General features: G+C 40.9%; 1 protein-coding gene and 2 long non-coding RNA genes across 5 annotated transcripts in view; all 3 read left to right on the top strand.

Annotated features, from left to right (window-relative positions):
* The window catches only part of LOC146496999 (uncharacterized), a 434,085-nt gene that overhangs the window by 166,888 nt on the left and 249,015 nt on the right, over positions 1–18,182 (top strand). The gene's annotated exons all lie outside the window — the stretch shown is intronic.
* adcy8 (adenylate cyclase 8 (brain)) overlaps positions 1–18,182 on the top strand; it is a 162,880-nt gene that overhangs the window by 12,319 nt on the left and 132,379 nt on the right. The window lies entirely within an intron of this gene.
* Positions 10,977–16,281, top strand: LOC146497003 (uncharacterized). Its single transcript, XR_014870769.1, has 2 exons — positions 10,977–15,433; positions 15,528–16,281. It is a non-coding gene; the product is annotated as an uncharacterized LOC146497003 (long non-coding RNA).

Consider the following 18,182-nt stretch of genomic DNA (forward strand, 5'->3'; position numbering starts at 1 on the left):
ATATTATCTCGCCAAAAGACATATTAATCGTTTTCTTTACATGACTTTAAATTGTTCAACCCTCAGATTTCTGCCTCAGTGTAATGAAAGACCAAGTTACTGACATGCAGGAGTGTTTTTGAAGTTCAATAATGACTTTATTAATTAGCTTCCACTCATGCCGTGATAAGTCTTAGCTTGTGTCATTATTATAAGTGTTATCTCGCTGCAAAGTCAGCGGGCCGGATGGATTAGTTTAGCGTGGCGAGTTTGTAGTAGTTGACCTCTGAGATCGGCGCCTAACATGTTTGGTCTTAAATCGGCTGCAGTGACGCGGTGGCGGTGCAGCTGGATGGACGCAGCAGCAGAGGGAGGATTAGGACGGCTCATACTGAACTCCTGGGGTTAGGAAGACTCGACACGCTGTGAAATTTAACATCCTGAACTCAAGTGGTGCTAATCTGCTCTTATTAATGATGTTTGCGTGAGGATGTTGTGAACAGAATATAAAATACAGATCAACAATTATTAGGGAATGAGATTGGACGAAGGAAGCTGAGGATTTATCACACTTGCCAGAAAGTTAAATAGGTACTAAAATATTTCAGTGGCTTTTGAGGACGTTTTGTGAGGTGGCTTGTGGTTATGAGAGCATCTCATCCTTACTGTAGGAAGTAATCTGGTGGATGGATTTATGATACGTGCTGACTTATGTTAAAGACAAATGAGGACACAAAACTTTGTATATAATAAACTGCATTCTTTTAATGACCAGTAGGGGGCAAATCCTGCAAAAAATCATAATGTATAGAAATCTATGAGGGAATGACCCCACCTGTAACTTGGGCTACGTCCACACGTAAAGGCAGAAATGAAGGAAAACGCTGCTAGGAACATGCCAAAGCAACAGGTGGCGCTATATTCCTAACCGTGCAGAAATGTTGGCCAATCAGAAGTCTAGAAGCCTCGGTGGGAAAAAGTAAACAAAGCTGGGGCATAGAAGCAGAACCGAGTCGTATGTGTGGAGGGACAGTAACTGTGTGTGTATATGTAAGCATTTAAACACTGCAGAGAGAACAATTAACAGTAACAGTATTGTAGAAATTCATTTCACCGAAACAATAACGTGGCGCACAGTGTGACGTCAAAAAGGCGCACACCTTTGACGCTGCGTTTTCTGCGTTTTCTGCGTTTTTCTCGTCCACACGTAAACGCAAAAACGGAGTTTTCAAAAATATCCACCCTGGCCGGAGTTTTTAAAAATCTCCGTTTTCAGTGACCAAAAACGCCGTTTACGTGTGGACGAAAGGTGCAAACGCATAGAAAAATCTGCGTTTTCAAAAATACCCGGGTACGTGTGGACGTAGCCTTGATCTCTGACTCGACTAAACACTTTCCTGACATGTTTATGGTTTCAGTCGTTAGTTTCAAGTCCTTGTGAAGAGAACATAATGCTAATTTTTAAAATGATTTTACTAGTTATTTATTACTAGTCTTTAGGGATTTAAAAGTCTCCAGCCATGTCCAAAGTCGAGACTGCTTGACCTGAGAAAATATTTAAAAACCAGAAAATCCCATGTGCCCCACCCAACCGCAAATCTGTAGTCTTAGTCTTTAGTTATGTCCTACACGTCAAAAAATGAGAATTTGATGGCTGAAGTAACGCGCTTGTGATTCCTTCTGGTCGAGATTGCGGACCTCGGACTTACATCCATGTTATTTTTTCCATGAAGCTGGTTTCAGAGTGGTGTTTTAAGACGGCAGATCGAAACTCAGACATCTCATCTTTGATTTTAAGTATGTTCATTGTGTTGGGAGCTGTCCACTTGTCTGCCTCTAATGGTGCGCTGTCTTTGTTTGGTTAATGCAGCTGTGTGTTTTATCATTTAAGAACCACTTCCAGCTCCTATCCCTCGTCTTCTTTGTCACTATTCACCACTGAATCTTTCTGTCAGACTCAAAACAACTTCCATCGATCCACCTCGGCCTCTTCAGAGTCTCGTTGGGCCCCTGTTGGCCCCACATCCTTTGTGTCCCTCCTGTCGAAGGCTACAATATTGACCGCTGCCTTTCCCTTAAAACCTTCACACCATCATGCCCCATCTTTTCACTGTCTAAACAATATACTCATATCGACTCGTGGCTTTTTTCCCCCCCCTGCTGAAAAGACTCCAAGCAGACCCAATTCTGGCTTTCCAATCATGGCGTATTGACAGCTGCCTTTGTGCAGAGGTCATTTAGTCTTCTTTCTTGCTGTTAAATGAACAGGGGCCTCAGTAAATAACAGATTAGCCTGTTCTGGCCAGTGAAGGAGCATGCATGTGAATGATAATGTGTGCGTTTGGGTGTCAGGGAAGAGTTTGCACGGAGCTAAGAGTGTTATAAAACTGTCAATAGCACTGTGTCTTATTTTCTCTGTTCACACACACACAGCGAGAGCTTCGTACCCGCCGATTAGCTGTTCTCCCGCTCGCTGCAGCTTCCTCTTTCAAGGTCAAAGTCGGCTTACCTAGAGCGCCGGCTGCACGGAGGAGATAGAAGGAAAAAAAGCCAAGTTTGGATTTCATACGGAGACAACGTGCATGCATTTTCCATCCCCGAGAGGAGAATTTTTTGTCTGTTTGAACACTCAAAAGGCTTTGAATGTTAACAACCCTTTTCAAAGCTTCATCTCTCTCTGCTTTCATTTACATTTTTGATTTTGTTACGTAAGAAAGCGCTGATCAGGTTTTCTGCGACTGCGTCTCGGTGCCGCCGGCTGATCACGACCTCGTCCGCCGATTTGAGCCAACCCATTTTCTACAACGTAAAAACAAAGCGCCAAATAAAAGCTGTTTGGGAAAAAGTGTAATTTCTCACAGCTGCGTCTGCACGTGGAAATAAATCACAGGTTTTACCCCCACGCAGTCATTTTGAATATTACTGTGTGCGCTTGATTGAGGTGGTTATTCATCTGGTGCCAGCGGTGGCTCGTTGGAAGGTTTTGACAGCAGAAGCAGGATCGGCTCTGCCGTCTGTGTCCAGCCTGAAGTCATGAAGTGGTGAATAACAAGCGAAGTCATCCTCAAAAGTCCTTAAACAAAAATGTAAATCTTTGTATTTCCATTACAGAAGACCAGATTATTTAAATGGAAGAACCGAGGTTTTTGGTGATTCAACACATTCTATATATCAATACATATTTATGTCAAGATATATACTGTTCATATATTAACCCTTTAAGACCTACCATAGAACCAAGTCCGCCAGAGCTTATATTATATTTTTCATGCTGTGGAGCCATTTTTGGGAGCATTTCAAGTTGATATACATCAATACAACCATTACAGCCCAGATTTTAATAATATGTCTGCATTAAGTGCATAGTAATTACATAAATTGCAAAAAAAGTGCAATAAACTACAAAAAAATTGAAAATCGTTTTTGTTTTTTAACATATATTTCTAGTTAGAGAAATTTAAGAGGCTTATCCCTCAAAACTGTAAATACAAAAAAGTTGCACAAAATAGTTTCCCACCACAGGAAATTTATTTTGAGTGTCTTCATAGTTTTATTTTTGAAATACACCAATTTTTATACACTGCAGGAAAAACGAAAATAAATATTATAATGCAAATTTGCAAAAAAGCAGCATATGCATCAAAATAAACTATTTCCAGCAGTGCAATATGAGTCCTAAGCATCCCAGAAACCACACAGAAAGTCATAAAGTCAAATATAACTTTTAAAAACACCAGTATAGGCTCATGAGGCCCGGACGGTAAAAAACTACATTTCCGCGAAAATGACGTCACTTCCGGTTTCGGGCAGGTCATGGCGGACATGCGACAGTTCGCGCTGACGTCTAATCCAATGTAGGAAGTGTTACAAACAGCTGATTGGATCGGCAAAGTGTGTTTCTGGAATATTATGATTTTGTTGCTGCAAGTGCTTTTTATGCAGTTTTTGCAAAACTATATGTGGAAGGAAACTGTGACCGAGGACAAGCTGATGGCATAAGATGTAAGTACAACTCCTCCGGTTTCATATGCAAAAAAAATTATTGCGCTAGCTCACGTGGTTGCAGAGCTACAGGGATTTAAAAATAGTTACGCAAAATAGAGCGTGCCTGCTCCGACCGGTTTTAAAGGGTTAAAAAGGTCCTGACTACCAGGAAAAAAAATGTTGTCCAATCAAAAAAAAAATTAAATCCCCCAATGTTTGTAAGGTAATTAGAAGAGTGAAATAATTTTTTGGGGAAAAAAAGGTTACATTTTTTAGATATCACATGTCCACTGCAGAGGACATTGGAAGGCCAAACATGTAAAAATGAACTTTGATGGCAAATATTTGCTTCAACTCTTCACCAAGGAGAAGTTTGAACTCAAGGAACTGTAGTGGTTTCTTCCCCCAAAACTGCAAGTCACTGCTATACTGAAGCCACAAGTCGGTGATTGCCAGATCAAAATTAGAAAACTGCACATACTGTCAATTTCTGAGTGCGAGAGACCATCCTGTAGAAACTCAACATTCGGCAACAAGGTTCACGTCACCTATGTTGGTAGTGTACTCGGCAATTGCCAGTGGACTTGGCACATGGACAAACCTTTTGTTTTTCTTAGACCATCTTGTGCGTCTGTCCTGAGGTTGATTGCCATAGGCAGAGGATGCCATGACAACTGGCTTGTTGTCCAACCACTTAACCCTTTAAAACCGGTCGGAGCGGGCACGCTCTGTTTTGCGTAACTATTTTTAAATCCCGGTAGCTCTGCAACCACGTGAGCTAGCGCAATAACTTTTTTTTGCATATGAAACCGGAGGAGTTGTACTTACATCTTATACCATCAGCTTGTCCTCGGTCACAGTTTCCTTCCACATATAGCTTTGCAAAAACTGCATAAAAAGCACTTGCAGCAACACAAAAACATAATATTCCAGAAACACGCTTTGCCGATCCGATCAGCTGTTTGTAACACTTCCTACGTTGGAATAGACGTCAGCGCGAACTTTTGCATGTCCGCCATGACCTGCCCGAAACCGGAAGTGACATCATTTTTGTGGAAATGTAGTTTTTTTTTTACCATCAGGGCCTCATGAGCCTATACTGGTGTTTTTAAAAGTTATCTTTGACTTTATGACTTTCTGTGTTGTTTCTGGGATGCTTAGGACTCATATTGCACTGCTGGAAATAGTTTATTTTGATGCATATGCTGCTTTTTTGCAAATTTGCACTATAATATTTATTTTCGTTTTTCCTGCAGTATATAAAAATTGGTGTATTTCAAAAATAAAACTATGAAGACACTCAAAATAAATTTCCTGTGGTGGGAAACTATTTTGTGCAACTTTTTTGTATTTACAGTTTTGAGGGATAAGCCTCTTAAATTTCTCTAACTAGAAATATATGTTAAAAAAACAAAAACGATTTTCAATTTTTTTGTAGTTTATTGCACTTTTTTGCAATTTATGTAATTACTATGCACTTAATGCAGACATATTATTAAAATCTGGGCTGTAATGGTTGTATTGATGTATAGCAACTTGAAATGCTCCCAAAAATGGCTCCACAGCATGTAAAAATATAATATAAGCTCTGGCGGACTTGGTTCTATGGTAGGTCTTAAAGGGTTAAGAGACTTATTTAAAATATGTTAACAACATTTATAGCTAAAAATTGCTCAATAAGAGGTTTTATGCACTTACTTTTCTTCTTCCCATAAAATGTGCTTGCAGCGATGGCCACCATGTTCCTTAATGAAAAAACTAAAGTTCCCAAAGCTCCACCCCTTCACATTTGGTATCATTGGAAAGCCCTAAATGTCCTCTGTAGATACCAAAAGGAGGCAATTCTGTAGTATGCAGTGCATGGGAGATATTCAGGTTTAGAAAGGTGCTCTACAGAGGACAAATTTGCATTGCTGGTAGTCAGGCGGATTGCCTTAAAAATCGGGGTGGGTTTAAAATATAGATTTTGCTGATTCAAATCGATTTTATCTTGAATAAAGTGATCAAATCATTAAATCCTGAATTTTTAAATATAAATGTATTTTGCCAGAAATGCCACAATCTCAGGTAAAAGCTCACAGAAGTATTTCAACAACCACCAAACAGCTAAAACAGCAAACGATTAAAGAGCAGGTAAACGGATCCTCACAAAGATGTAAACACAAAGCGTGGATCGTTCACCCGACGGCACGTGCACGTTCACGCCGACAGCTCACAGATTCTGTTGCTGCAGGTTTCGTCACTCTCCGACCAAAATTCACTGAACCAGCAGCAAAAGACGATCGAAACTACGGTTCACGTTTGATAAACATCGTCATAAATTCCCTCTTACTTCGGCTGTTTTGCTTCTACCATGATAAAATCTCACTCCCTGCACAGCTCTCTCTCTCTCTCAGTGTGCTCAGAGACCAGTTTACCATCAAAAATCTGTTTTCTGCATTATTGGCTTCTTACGCAGCAGTCTACCGTTGCGTTCAGTGCTGTCGGGGAAAAAGACCCCTGACAAGAAAGTCTGATTTCTGCTGTTCAATACACACATGTATAAAAATATAGATATGTACTGATACTGAAATCGAATCAAATTGATTATAGAAAGACGTGACGAGACGCAGCCCTACTTCAAAGCTCCTTTGAAAAGATGTTTATAAAAAGTTATTCTTCCACTTGGAAAATATGGAAGATATTCTGTGGGGTCTTTTCATCTGTTTCCTCCATCTTTGTTTTCCCAAAAACAGCCAGGAATGCCCCCTGGCAAGTTTCAGGAACGTGATGGATATGTTAATGCAGATGTGTGAACTGTGTGTGTATTATGTGACAAGTTTTTTCACATTTTAAATGCTGTCTGAATGGATTGGATTGTGCCTTAAAAAATTAGCCCATCCCCAACTTGTTGTTAACATACTTTAAGACAGAGGTTCCTAAAGTGTGGGGCCCGCCCCCTAGGGGGGGCACAGAGCCATTGCAGGGGGGGCGGGGTATGAGAAGAAAAACTCTGCTGGCATAATGGACAGGACAGCAGGAGATGAAGCATCGCTGAATATGTTTCCAAACCAACTTCATTCTAAGCCAAAGACAGAAAATATGGTGAAGCCAATCTGCCCTTTGGCTTCACCTGCACAAGTGCCGAGGTAGGTCTCCCCTGCAGGATTGGTTTTCCCTGTGAGCACTGACAAACAGTATCCTACATTTTTGATTTTTAGTTCACAAACACTTGTTGTAATGACTAACTACTCCTGACATTTTGGAGATGTTTTCTCTTTATACAGTAAAGTTACAGCAGGATACAAATAACATCAGGCTGATCCTGCCACAATTTGTTCCCCGGTTCAAATCACGGATAAACAGGATCTCACAGCTGTTTATGTTTTTGAACCTATTTTGCACAGAAAGGCATTTTTTGAAAAATGTATTGACAGCAATGTTGAAGATTATTACACAGGAAAAAACAACTACAGTAAAATCAATCAATCAATCAATCAAAAATTATTTATATAGCACATTTAAAAACAACAGTTTTGATCAAAGTGCTTCACAAATTAAAAAAAATAAATAAATAAATAAAAATAAATAAAAATAAAATAAGACAAATACGACGCAAGACGAGACAAACATAGAAACCAACCAAATGATAATCAAACTATCTTACATCAAAGCCAGAGTAAAAAGATGGGTCTTTAAACGAGATTTAAAAGACTGAACAGTCTCAGAAGAGCGAATGGCAATGGGGAGGTTGTTCCACAGTCTAGGAGCTGCAATAGCAAAGGTCGCCTCTGGTTTTCAACCTAGACTTAAGTTGCATTAAGAGCATCTGGGTAGAAGATCTTAGTGCTTTTATAGGATTATACAAATGAAGAAGTTCTGTTAAATAGCTAGGGGCAGTGTTATTTAAGATTTTATAAGTGAATAAAAGGTCATGCATTCTGGCACCCGATAAAAGATGTGCAGCAGCGTTCTGTACTAATTTCAACCGGTGAAGAGAGGAATGGGGGAGGCCTAAATAGAGGGAGTTACAATAGTCCAGTCTAGAGGTAATGAATGCATGAATAAGCTTTTCAAGGTCCTTGGGGGAGAGGAAAGGCTTAACTTTAGAAATTTGACGTAGCTGATAGAAACCGGATTTAACCACAGTAGATACTTGTTTCTCTAATTTGAACGAGCTATCCCGGAGTACCCCAAGGTCTCTTACAACGTTGGAGAGGTAGCTAGCAAGGGTGCCAAGGGTAACAGTTAGTTGGTTCAATGGGATATGGCTGTGAAAGACAGTAACTTCAGTTTTACTGTCATTCAATATTAGAGAGTTTTGAGATAGCCAGGTTCTCACATCATGAAGACAATTAAACAATGAATGCAATGGATCTGTAATAATCACACCGTGACGCCTCTGCCTTTGTAAATGGAGGGACAGTAACTGCGTGTTTATATGTAAGAGTGTAAAACCTGAAGATAGTAACAGTAACAGTATTTTGTCTCTATCTGCCATTCTGCGATTCATCTCATGTAAACAATAACGTGGCCACAGCGTGAGGTGAAAAAAGACACATACCTTTGACGTTACGTGACGAACTCTGTATTCCTCGTCCATTTTAAAAAATCTTCAGATTTGAAACGCCGTTTACGTGTGGACAAAAGGTCCAAACGCACAGAAACAGCTGCGTTTTCAAAAATACCCGTGTAGGTGCGGACGCAGCGTAAAAGAGTTTATTTTATTACTACCTGTAATTTATAGCAGATTACTTTTATTTGTGTTTACTGAATTTTTTGGTGTGAAATAAACCGCAGTGGAGTTTGAAAACAAAACATGGGTGTGTGTGGTTGGAGGGTGTGTTTGTGTTTGTGTGGGAGGTGTTAGGTGGTGGTGGGGGGTGGGGGTGCCTAGCAAAAAAAGTTGGGGAACCACTGCTTTAAGATGACTTCTTTTTCATGGATCTTGCTGAAATATTTGAGTATGTGAGACTTCTGAAGCCTCCAGATGCCTCAACACATCGCTGCTCCCAGCTTTAACATTTGGAAACACCCGATAAAGTTATCTGAGGATCTGAGCTCATCAATGATGAACATCAACAAATGACTTGCTCCCTGACACAGACTATCCAGTATACACAGCTGCAGTACAAGATACATGGCTCACAGTATAGTATACAGTATAATTTTGCAGGATAACAGTACAGGAGAGTCTCATCACTGTTTCGACTGACGGTAGCTCGCATTGTGCGCCAGCAACGCTGCAGTTCAGGGCCTCGTGTCATTAATAACAGTGATGTTATGCAGAGGCCCTTTTAATACAGTAGATTCCCACAGGCTGAACTTCTGGGCAGAACCTTTGCTTCTCTGAACCCCGAACGCAGCGATTGACAGTGATGATCCAGACACAGTGTCTGCTATGTGAAGTCATAGTGACCTCATAAGTGTTGCTGTCATCTGTAGCTTTCCTCTTTCTTTTGCTTTTGCAGACATTTCCTCCGTGTGCAGTCAGGCGTCTTCAGACTGACTCAGCTCGCTGAAAAATATTTTGGAGGGAGGAGGGGTGAGGCAGGCGGGCACAGAGGGACGAATCACTGACTCCAGCCTTCCCCCAGCCACCCCTCGCCTCCCTTTCACCCGCCTCGGTGGTTTCATGCGGTTGATCTCAGACAATCTTGTTGTTACCAGACACTGCACTCAGCCTCTCTTAATATTTGATGAAGGATCAGGGCCATCAGCGGCAGCTTTTTGAGCTTTTAATGGGAGAGTTTTCCGGTGGCATTCTTGTGCAGTGACCTTCCAGGCGTTGCTTAAAAATGACTTGAGAAGCAAAAGCTTTTACAGTCTTTCTGTCTCATTTCTCTGTCTGCAATGCTCGCTGAACTCAAGGGAGGAAGGAGGAGTTTCCATCAAAAGCAAAAGTAATTACACATGTACTGTTCAAACAAGATGAGGGGACTATTTAAAGAAGGGAAGAGTGTAATTCGGAAATAATCTAAGAGGTCCTTAATTTGCAGTTTTTGTGTGTGGGTCAAGTGCATTAAAAAATACAGATGGGAGACAAACTGAAGCACAACACATATCTGAGAAAGTTACACAAAAATAAAATACCTCAAATGTGACGATTAACTTATGAGTTCAGTTAAAGTTCAGTTAAAGGGCTTAAAAACAAAAAAAACAAACTCAGGTGTTTTAGGTTGATCTTTCTTTTTATTTGCTTCTGGGTGCATTTAAGTAAACATAATGTATTTAAAAATACTTTGTATCAAAATGAAATTTGTTACATGAAAGTAAATAAAACACGGTCTGAGCAACTTAAGAAATAAAAACCTAAATTCCTTATTAACCTTCACCACACCCACTAACGTGATGACATCATGTACCTTGTCACGGCCTTTTATGTTCCAAACACCAAAAAAGTCCAAGAAAAGGCCGTGGGTGGCAACGGGAGGTTTGTTTTAGAACGCACTTCTGACTCCATTGTTTAAAAATCATATGGCGTTTATTTCGTGCAAAATTATAAACAAAAATCAACCAAATAACTTCTTACAACTTAAAATTAAACGAAAGTTAACTCAATTTGCTTTAACAACTTCAAAAGTGGTCAAAAAATCATTTTCTGACCCTTCCGTCTTCCCATCAGACATTTGGCAAACAAAAAACCGTCCTTACTTTTTTTCTTTTCTTGTCTCTCTTTTTTTTTTCTTTTTTCTTTCTTTTTTTTCTTTTTTTTCTCTTTTTTTCTTTTCTTTTTTCTTCTTTTTTTCTTTTCTTTTTCTTTTTTCTCTCTTTCTTCTTTTTTTCTTTTTCTTTTCTTTCTTCTTTCTTTTTCTTTTCTTTTTTTCTTTTCTTTTTTCTCTCTTTTTTCTTTTTTTTCTTTTCTTTTTTTTTCTTTTTTCCTTTTTTTCTTTCTTCTTTTTTCTTCTTTTTTTTCTTTCTTTTTCTTTTTTCTTTTTTTTCTTTTCTTTTTTTCCTTTTTTTTCTTTTTTCTTTTTCTTTCTTTTTTTCTCTTTTCCCTCTTTCTTTTTTCTTTTCTTTTTTCTCTCTTTTTTCTTTTCTCTTCCTATCTTCTTTCTCTTTTCCTCTATCTTTCTTTCTTTTCTTTCTTTTTTCTTTTCTTTTTAAAAATTTTTTTCTTTTTAAAAATTTCTTTTTTCTCTTTCTTCTTTCTCTTTTTGTCTTTTCTTTTCTTTTTCTTTCTTTCTTCTTCTCTTTTTCCTTCTCTTGCTCTTAATCCCCTGATTAATGGGAGGGTCCATAAGCCAATAAACCAATCACTTTCCAAAACATTTCCCAATAAAATGAATTAAAAATTTACATAACAAAACTAGGTCAGCATATTCTTACAACTTTAAAGAAAAAACAAAAAAGAATACAAATTGGGTTTTATAAACATTCAACAAAAATGGCCACAACATACCTGCTGAAACAATCCGGTCTTTAAGTGATGACCTGATGAACCCTGCTGCAGCGTGTTTATAATAGGTGTTTATTAAGGCTGTTGAGGTTTTAACATGTTTTAATGTTTTGTATCTTTCTTCTGTTGAATCAGAACAAGCCTCTAAAAACAGTCAGTGATCACTGTCTCTCTCGGTTTTTATCATTTTAAAGCTCAGTTTAAAACCTTACGATGTAACTACAGCCCAGCCCATGCAGCAGTATATTAATGACTAACCTCTTTGTGGATGCATCATCTCAGTTGTTCTCCTGACTGAAGTTCAAGTATGTGTCAGCAAAGCTTCTGTAAACACCCAGAGTTGGACCAGTAAAGGTCAGAGTATCTGGGGTAACCCGTCCCTCTTTATTTGACAGCAATGTGTGAACATAGTTTTGGAAATTTGCATCAAAAGAACCGGTTTATACAGAGAGCAGCACAGCCTTGTAGTTGAGACTTTCTAAGAGGTTCAAGGCAGCAGACTAATACGAGCTATAACACATTGCTTTGTCTTTGCTCAGGTTTGTTTAAAGACAGAAAAAATGAAGACCTTTATGTTTGCTCTGGCTCATTTCATATAACAAACTTCACTAGGGGCAGTTTTGGCCTCGGCCACCGTTTGTCACCTTGTTGACTCCTCCGGTCTCATCCTCAGTAAGACCAAATGAAATAGTTTGTCTGGAAGAATTACTGCCTCTGAGTCTTGGCTCGATACGAAGCGATAAAAAAAGACACCTCGTAGCGACTCATTTCCTCCTTTCTCTGCTTTCTGCTCCGGGCTCTTAAACCTTTTTTGGTGAACTTTAAGTGCCAGAAGAGTGTCCTGACCCGATAAATCACACTAGCAGCACAGTCAGTTCTGAAAGTGCTGCCAGGTAACACGGGAGGTTTTCATTTTTACTCCGTTTCACTGAAGTTTGTTCTTTTTCTAAACTTTCACTGAAATCTAAACGGAAACGTGCCAGTTTTGCTCCAGAGTGTTGCACACCGACCTTCAGAGTTACCTGCGAGTCATTTCTAATTTCTTGCCAAACGCTGAGTCGACACTCACCCTATTCCTGCCTCCATTATCAGCCAGGCATTCATCTCAATGAAGGCTTCTCTTTGTGCTCCTGCGTCTGAACTGCTGACTGAACCTAATTACTGGTTATTATATCTTGGCTGGTAAATGTAAGGCAGCAATTCTAAAACATTAATTTTAATTAATTTTAAACTCAAAAAGGGTTTTGGAGAGTGTGAGCAGAATGTGCTTTTGTCAGTGTGTCCATGATGCTTTTCTGGTTCTGATCAGACCAGTAGCTTCAAAGTCAACAGAAGGCGGTTCACCTGCAGCTTGCAGAAAGATACAGAAAACTAAAAGCCCCAGTTTGATGCATGCAGTGCTTTACAGCGTCCAGTTTATAGATATGGGTGGAACAATTAGTCATTTTATTGCTTCATGCAAAAAAAGGAAAGAGGAGGCTGTTTGTTTGTGAGGGGCTCAGAGTAGACCTGCTGCTCCTCCACACTGAAAGGAGGCAGCTGTGTTTTGGTCACAGCTAGGGCTGCATGATTAATCGTTAGAAAATCGCGATCTCGATTCATACTTATGTGCGATCTCATTTCCAAATGACAACAATTTAAAAACAAAAAGAAAAAAGACGACGATTGTACCGCATTTTGATCTGGGACGTAAACTGCATGAAAACAAGCGCTCACTCTTCCTGCTCAACAAATGACAAGGGCGGAGCCTTATACCACGTGATACAGAAGCTGGCTGCTAAAATTAGCAGGAAAAAACAACGGAGAGCACGTCAGGGATGACGAGAAAGTGACAGGAGAAAATCCGTCCCGGTCAACCACCCAAACATCAATAACGGGAACCTTATACAGCGCTTCCCTATACCCGTCGAACTCCCGCAGGCACAAAGAAATTACGGAGGCTATTACTTATCACCTGACCAAAGATATGGCTCCATCAACACTGTGCAAAACGAGGGATTTAGGAAAATGATCAACACCCTAGACAAACGCTACACAGTGCCGTCCCGCAACTATTTTTCTATTGTTGCTCTACCTGCTCTATACACGCAGTGTCGAGCAACGGTGGAGACGCAATTACAAGCAGTACAACATTTTGCGGCACAATGTGAGACATTTGTTGTTTTTATGTTTATTTGTTGTTTTTATGTTCAGTCTCAACTGTTACGAAGTTGATGTGCAGTTAATAAGTGCAATAAATATTTATACTGGAAAAGAAAATCGTGAGAGAATCGTGATCTCAATTCTAAGCAAAAAAATCGTGATTCTCATTTTATGCAAAATCGTGCAGCCCTACTCACGGCCAACCTGGAGGAGACCCCAGGGTGGACCAGGTCATGCTGCAGAGATGAAGTCTCTCCAACTAGGTCTGGAAAGCCTCGGTGTCTCTCCAGGAGGAGCTGAAGGAAGCAAGCTGCCCCTGTGGCCCAGATAAGCAGGAGAACATGGATACAAAAGCAGGGGAAGACATGCAGGAGGGCTGCAGGTCAGACCAAAGTGGCATAAAAATATGGCGCTGACTGTTTAAGACTTACAGTCATTTTTATAGATAGTGCACAATTTATAGGCCTGGGTGTAACTACTAAACATCTCGGATAGCTTTAAATCCCGGTGACGTCGAGCTCAGAAGTGAGAGGTCAACTTCTCTGAAACTCTTGGTGAATCCATTTACTCACGAAAGAAAACACGAAACCGCTAGTAGTCAGAGCAGGGTTCACACTGGTGCTACTTTCTATGTTGTTTTTCCCAGTGTCCCTCCCACTCTGTGCGTGGACGTGTTAATTAAGCGTAGCTGTGTCTCGGGGCTGGGTCAGGAGGTTAAAAGACGAGGCGTATCGATTATCTCTCACAAACACACTGGCTAATGAATTAGATGGACGCCGTGGTGGGCAGTCTGACCCTGAAACCTCTCCCGTGCTGTTGCCGGAGGTTAAGGATGACACATTGTAGGGATGATCACTGCCGGGTCCCAGCGCAGAGACCCATCCATCCTCATCAAATCAGGAGATCCTCCCACACCTACATTCAGGTTTATGTAACAAACACTTTTTCTCTTGGAGCAGTTCGGCTCTCTGGAGGAGTTACCAGAAACAACATGAAAGAGCAATATTATGGTTTTATTTACATGCCATCTGTATTTAGCTAACTTAACTGGATAATGTGTGTGAATCTTTGGCAAATGAGTGGAAGTGGGATGCCAGACTGCGTTTGGAGGTGGCACCTATCGCTGACTCGTCCTGTTAATTACAACAAGCCTGATAAAAGCTACAGGCTGAAGCATTAACAGCAGCACTTGTTCTCTCAACCTGGGATGGGCCACGATTGTTAAAGAGGCAGTTTGCTCTGCGTGCAACGATCGGAGTTGAGCTGTCGCTGTGACGCTGACTCGGACAGCTCCACTGGGCGTCGGTGATTTATGTCTGCTCAGTCCGCTTCTGTTTTCTTCTTTGTTTCTTTCCTGGCTCCTAGCCAGCGAGCTAACGTAGCACGGAGGAAGCTAACAGCAAAGAGTCAGCAGCTTTTCTTTACATGTTAGCAGCAGTTCACCGCTTCCATGCAAGGGGGCGTGCCTGAAAAGCTGTCAGCTTCTCGCTGTTTTATGTTTTGTGGCACTGACACAAACAGAACCTGTTCATCTGCTCGTCAGCTCCTCTCTCTGCATGTGAGGAGCTGCAGACGGTTATTCACCTCAGTTATGTTGATTTATATTCTGAGATGTATTTCTATTTCAACATCAGCCTGAATTAGGGCTGGGCGATATATCGAGTTTTTTAAAAATATTGATATATTTTTATACGAGATACAAGATGTGACAATACCTTTTATATCGATATAGTCTATGTTACGTTATAATTATAGTTGTGGAGCCACAAGTTTGCCTCTCTTTTGTCCGCTTTTGTCTTTACGCAACGTTACTCGGCCTCGCCTCTCCTTCACTGAACACAACTCCCCCACCTCCCCCATCGCTTCACCTGCAGGCAGCGACAAGATGGACACGGCAAATCTCCGTTAACGAGTTACTGCGCATCGCCCCCTTTCTTGGGGCTGGACAGCGTCAACGTGTTAACGAGCTAACCGCGCTAACGAGCTAACCACGCTAACCACGCTAACAAGCTAACCACGCTAACGAGCTAACCGCGCTAATGAGCTAACCACGCTAACAAGCTAACCGCGCTAACGAGCTAACCACGCCATGCACGGCCTGAAATCCTTTCATTTTCTCAAAAATCGACAGTGCGCCGATTTTATGTGGAACACAGCGCTCAGCAATCTGTCAAAAAATGTTTTAGTTCGACTTTGGTAAGCTACGGAGCTGCACCGGCTTGATGGCTTGTCGGAGCATTACGGCTACCGAGGAGCCTCGCGGAGTGATACGTACTGTGCTTCAACGTACTATTACCGTATTGTGTGTGTATAAGGACCATTGACTGTAGAACAGTGTTGCCAACTCCTCAGTAAGGAAAATCGCTATTGGTGGTCCTAAAAGTCGCTAGAAGTCGCTAAATGACGTCATCACCTAATTTGCATAATTGGTCATGCTAATGTAATTGTAATCTATGTTGTTGGAGAGAGAAATAACATCGTGGAAGAGACATAAAGTGAGTAAAAAACGTCCTAAATGCATTTAGAATTTATTTAGAACTACAAATTAAATTTATTTTAGCAATTATTGTTTTTTTAATGTCACAATTCCAACCCTGCTCCTTTACCCGGGCTTGGACTGGCAAAAGTGACCCGAAATAGGCACTCTGGTGGAGTTACTTTGTGTGTGTGTGTTTATAAGTAGTTTTAAACCTTGTGATCCACAAAACAGCATAAGAGTAAAAGAAGAACTGACTGCGTTACAGCACCCGCTGCTTGTTGAGAGTAAAAGCGATATGAGCTTTCACGTCTTTTTTTAGCGACTTTTTTTTTGAAAAAAAGTCGCTAGGGGGTCTGAAAACTCGCTAAATATAGTGACAAAGTCGCTAAGTTGGCAACACTGCTGTAGAATGATAAGGACCATAAATGGCACCTGTAAGAGACACGGTTATGAAGCGGATTTCAAACTCCAGGCTGTCAGTCACGAACTTGGAAAGAGAGCAGCTGTGAAATCTGTCTTTGTTACTATGCTCAGCGTCTTTTAGTTTACATTTTGACTGCACAATTGTGAGCTCTTTGTTATGCACAAAAACAACATCGTTTTCTTTTATTTATGGAGCATGATTATTTAATAAATGCTCAGAATTTATTTTTGAGTAGTTTTTTTCATGTACATCTATGCTGTATGTTAATAAAAGTGCCTGTGTGACATCTGGGACACAGCTTTGACTAAGAACTCTTTTTTTGTTCTTACTTTATGGCTTTAAAAAAATATCGAGATATATACAGTGGGGCAAAAAAGTATTTAGTCAGCCACCGATTGTGCAAGTTCCCCCACTTAAAATGATGACAGAGGTCAGTAATTTGCACCAGAGGTACACTTCAACTGTGAGAGACAGAATGTGAAAAAAAAAATCCATGAATTCACATGGTAGGATTTGTAAAGAATTTATTCGTAAATCAGGGTGGAAAATAAGTATTTGGTCAATAACAAAAATACAACTCAATACTTTGTAACATAACCTTTGTTGGCAATAACAGAGGTCAAACGTTTACTATAGGTCTTTACCAGGTTTGCACACACAGTAGCTGGTATTTTGGCCCATTCCTCCATGCAGATCTTCTCAAGAGCAGTGATGTTTTGGGGCTGTCGCCGAGCAACACGGACTTTCAACTCCCGCCACAGATTTTCTATGGGGTTGAGATCTGGAGACTGGCTAGGCCACTCCAGGACTTTCAAATGCTTCTTACGGAGCCACTCCTTTGTTGCCCGGGCGGTGTGTTTTGGATCATTGTCATGTTGGAAGACCCAGCCTCGTTTCATCTTCAAAGTTCTCACTGATGGAAGGAGGTTTTGGCTCAAAATCTCACGATACTTGGCCCCATTCATTCTGTCCTTAACACGGATCAGTCGTCCTGTCCCCTTGGCAGAAAAACAGCCCCATAGCATGATGTTTCCACCCCCATGCTTCACAGTAGGTATGGTGTTCTTGGGATGCAACTCAGTATTCTTCTTCCTCCAAACACGACGAGTTGAGTTTATACCAAAAAGTTCTACTTTGGTTTCATCTGACCACATGACATTCTCCCAATCCTCTGCTGTATCATCCATGTGCTCTCTGGCAAACTTCAGACGGGCCTGGACATGCACTGGCTTCAGCAGCGGAACACGTCTGGCACTGCGGGATTTGATTCCCTGCCGTTGTAGTGTGTTACTGATGGTGACCTTTGTTACTTTGGTCCCAGCTCTCTGCAGGTCATTCACCAGGTCCCCCCGTGTGGTTCTGGGATCTTTGCTCACCGTTCTTATGATCATTTTGACCCCACGGGATGAGATCTTGCGTGGAGCCCCAGATCGAGGGAGATTATCAGTGGTCTTGTATGTCTTCCATTTTCTGATGATTGCTCCCACAGTTGATTTTTTCACACCAAGCTGCTTGCCTATTGTAGATTCACTCTTCCCAGTCTGGTGCAGGTCTACAATTCTTTTCCTGGTGTCCTTCGAAAGCTCTTTGGTCTTGGCCATGGCGGAGTTTGGAGTCTGACTGGTTGAGGCTGTGGACAGGTGTCTTTTATACAGATGATGAGGTCAAACAGGTGCCATTCATACAGGTAACGAGTGGGGGACAGAAAAGCTTCTTACAGAAGACGTTACAGGTCTGTGAGAGCCAGGGATTTTCCTTGTTTGAGGTGACCAAATACTTATTTTCCACCCTGATTT

The sequence above is a fragment of the Neolamprologus multifasciatus genome, chromosome 18, assembly GCF_963576455.1.
Source record: "Neolamprologus multifasciatus chromosome 18, fNeoMul1.2, whole genome shotgun sequence".
Taxonomy (NCBI): domain Eukaryota; kingdom Metazoa; phylum Chordata; class Actinopteri; order Cichliformes; family Cichlidae; genus Neolamprologus; species Neolamprologus multifasciatus.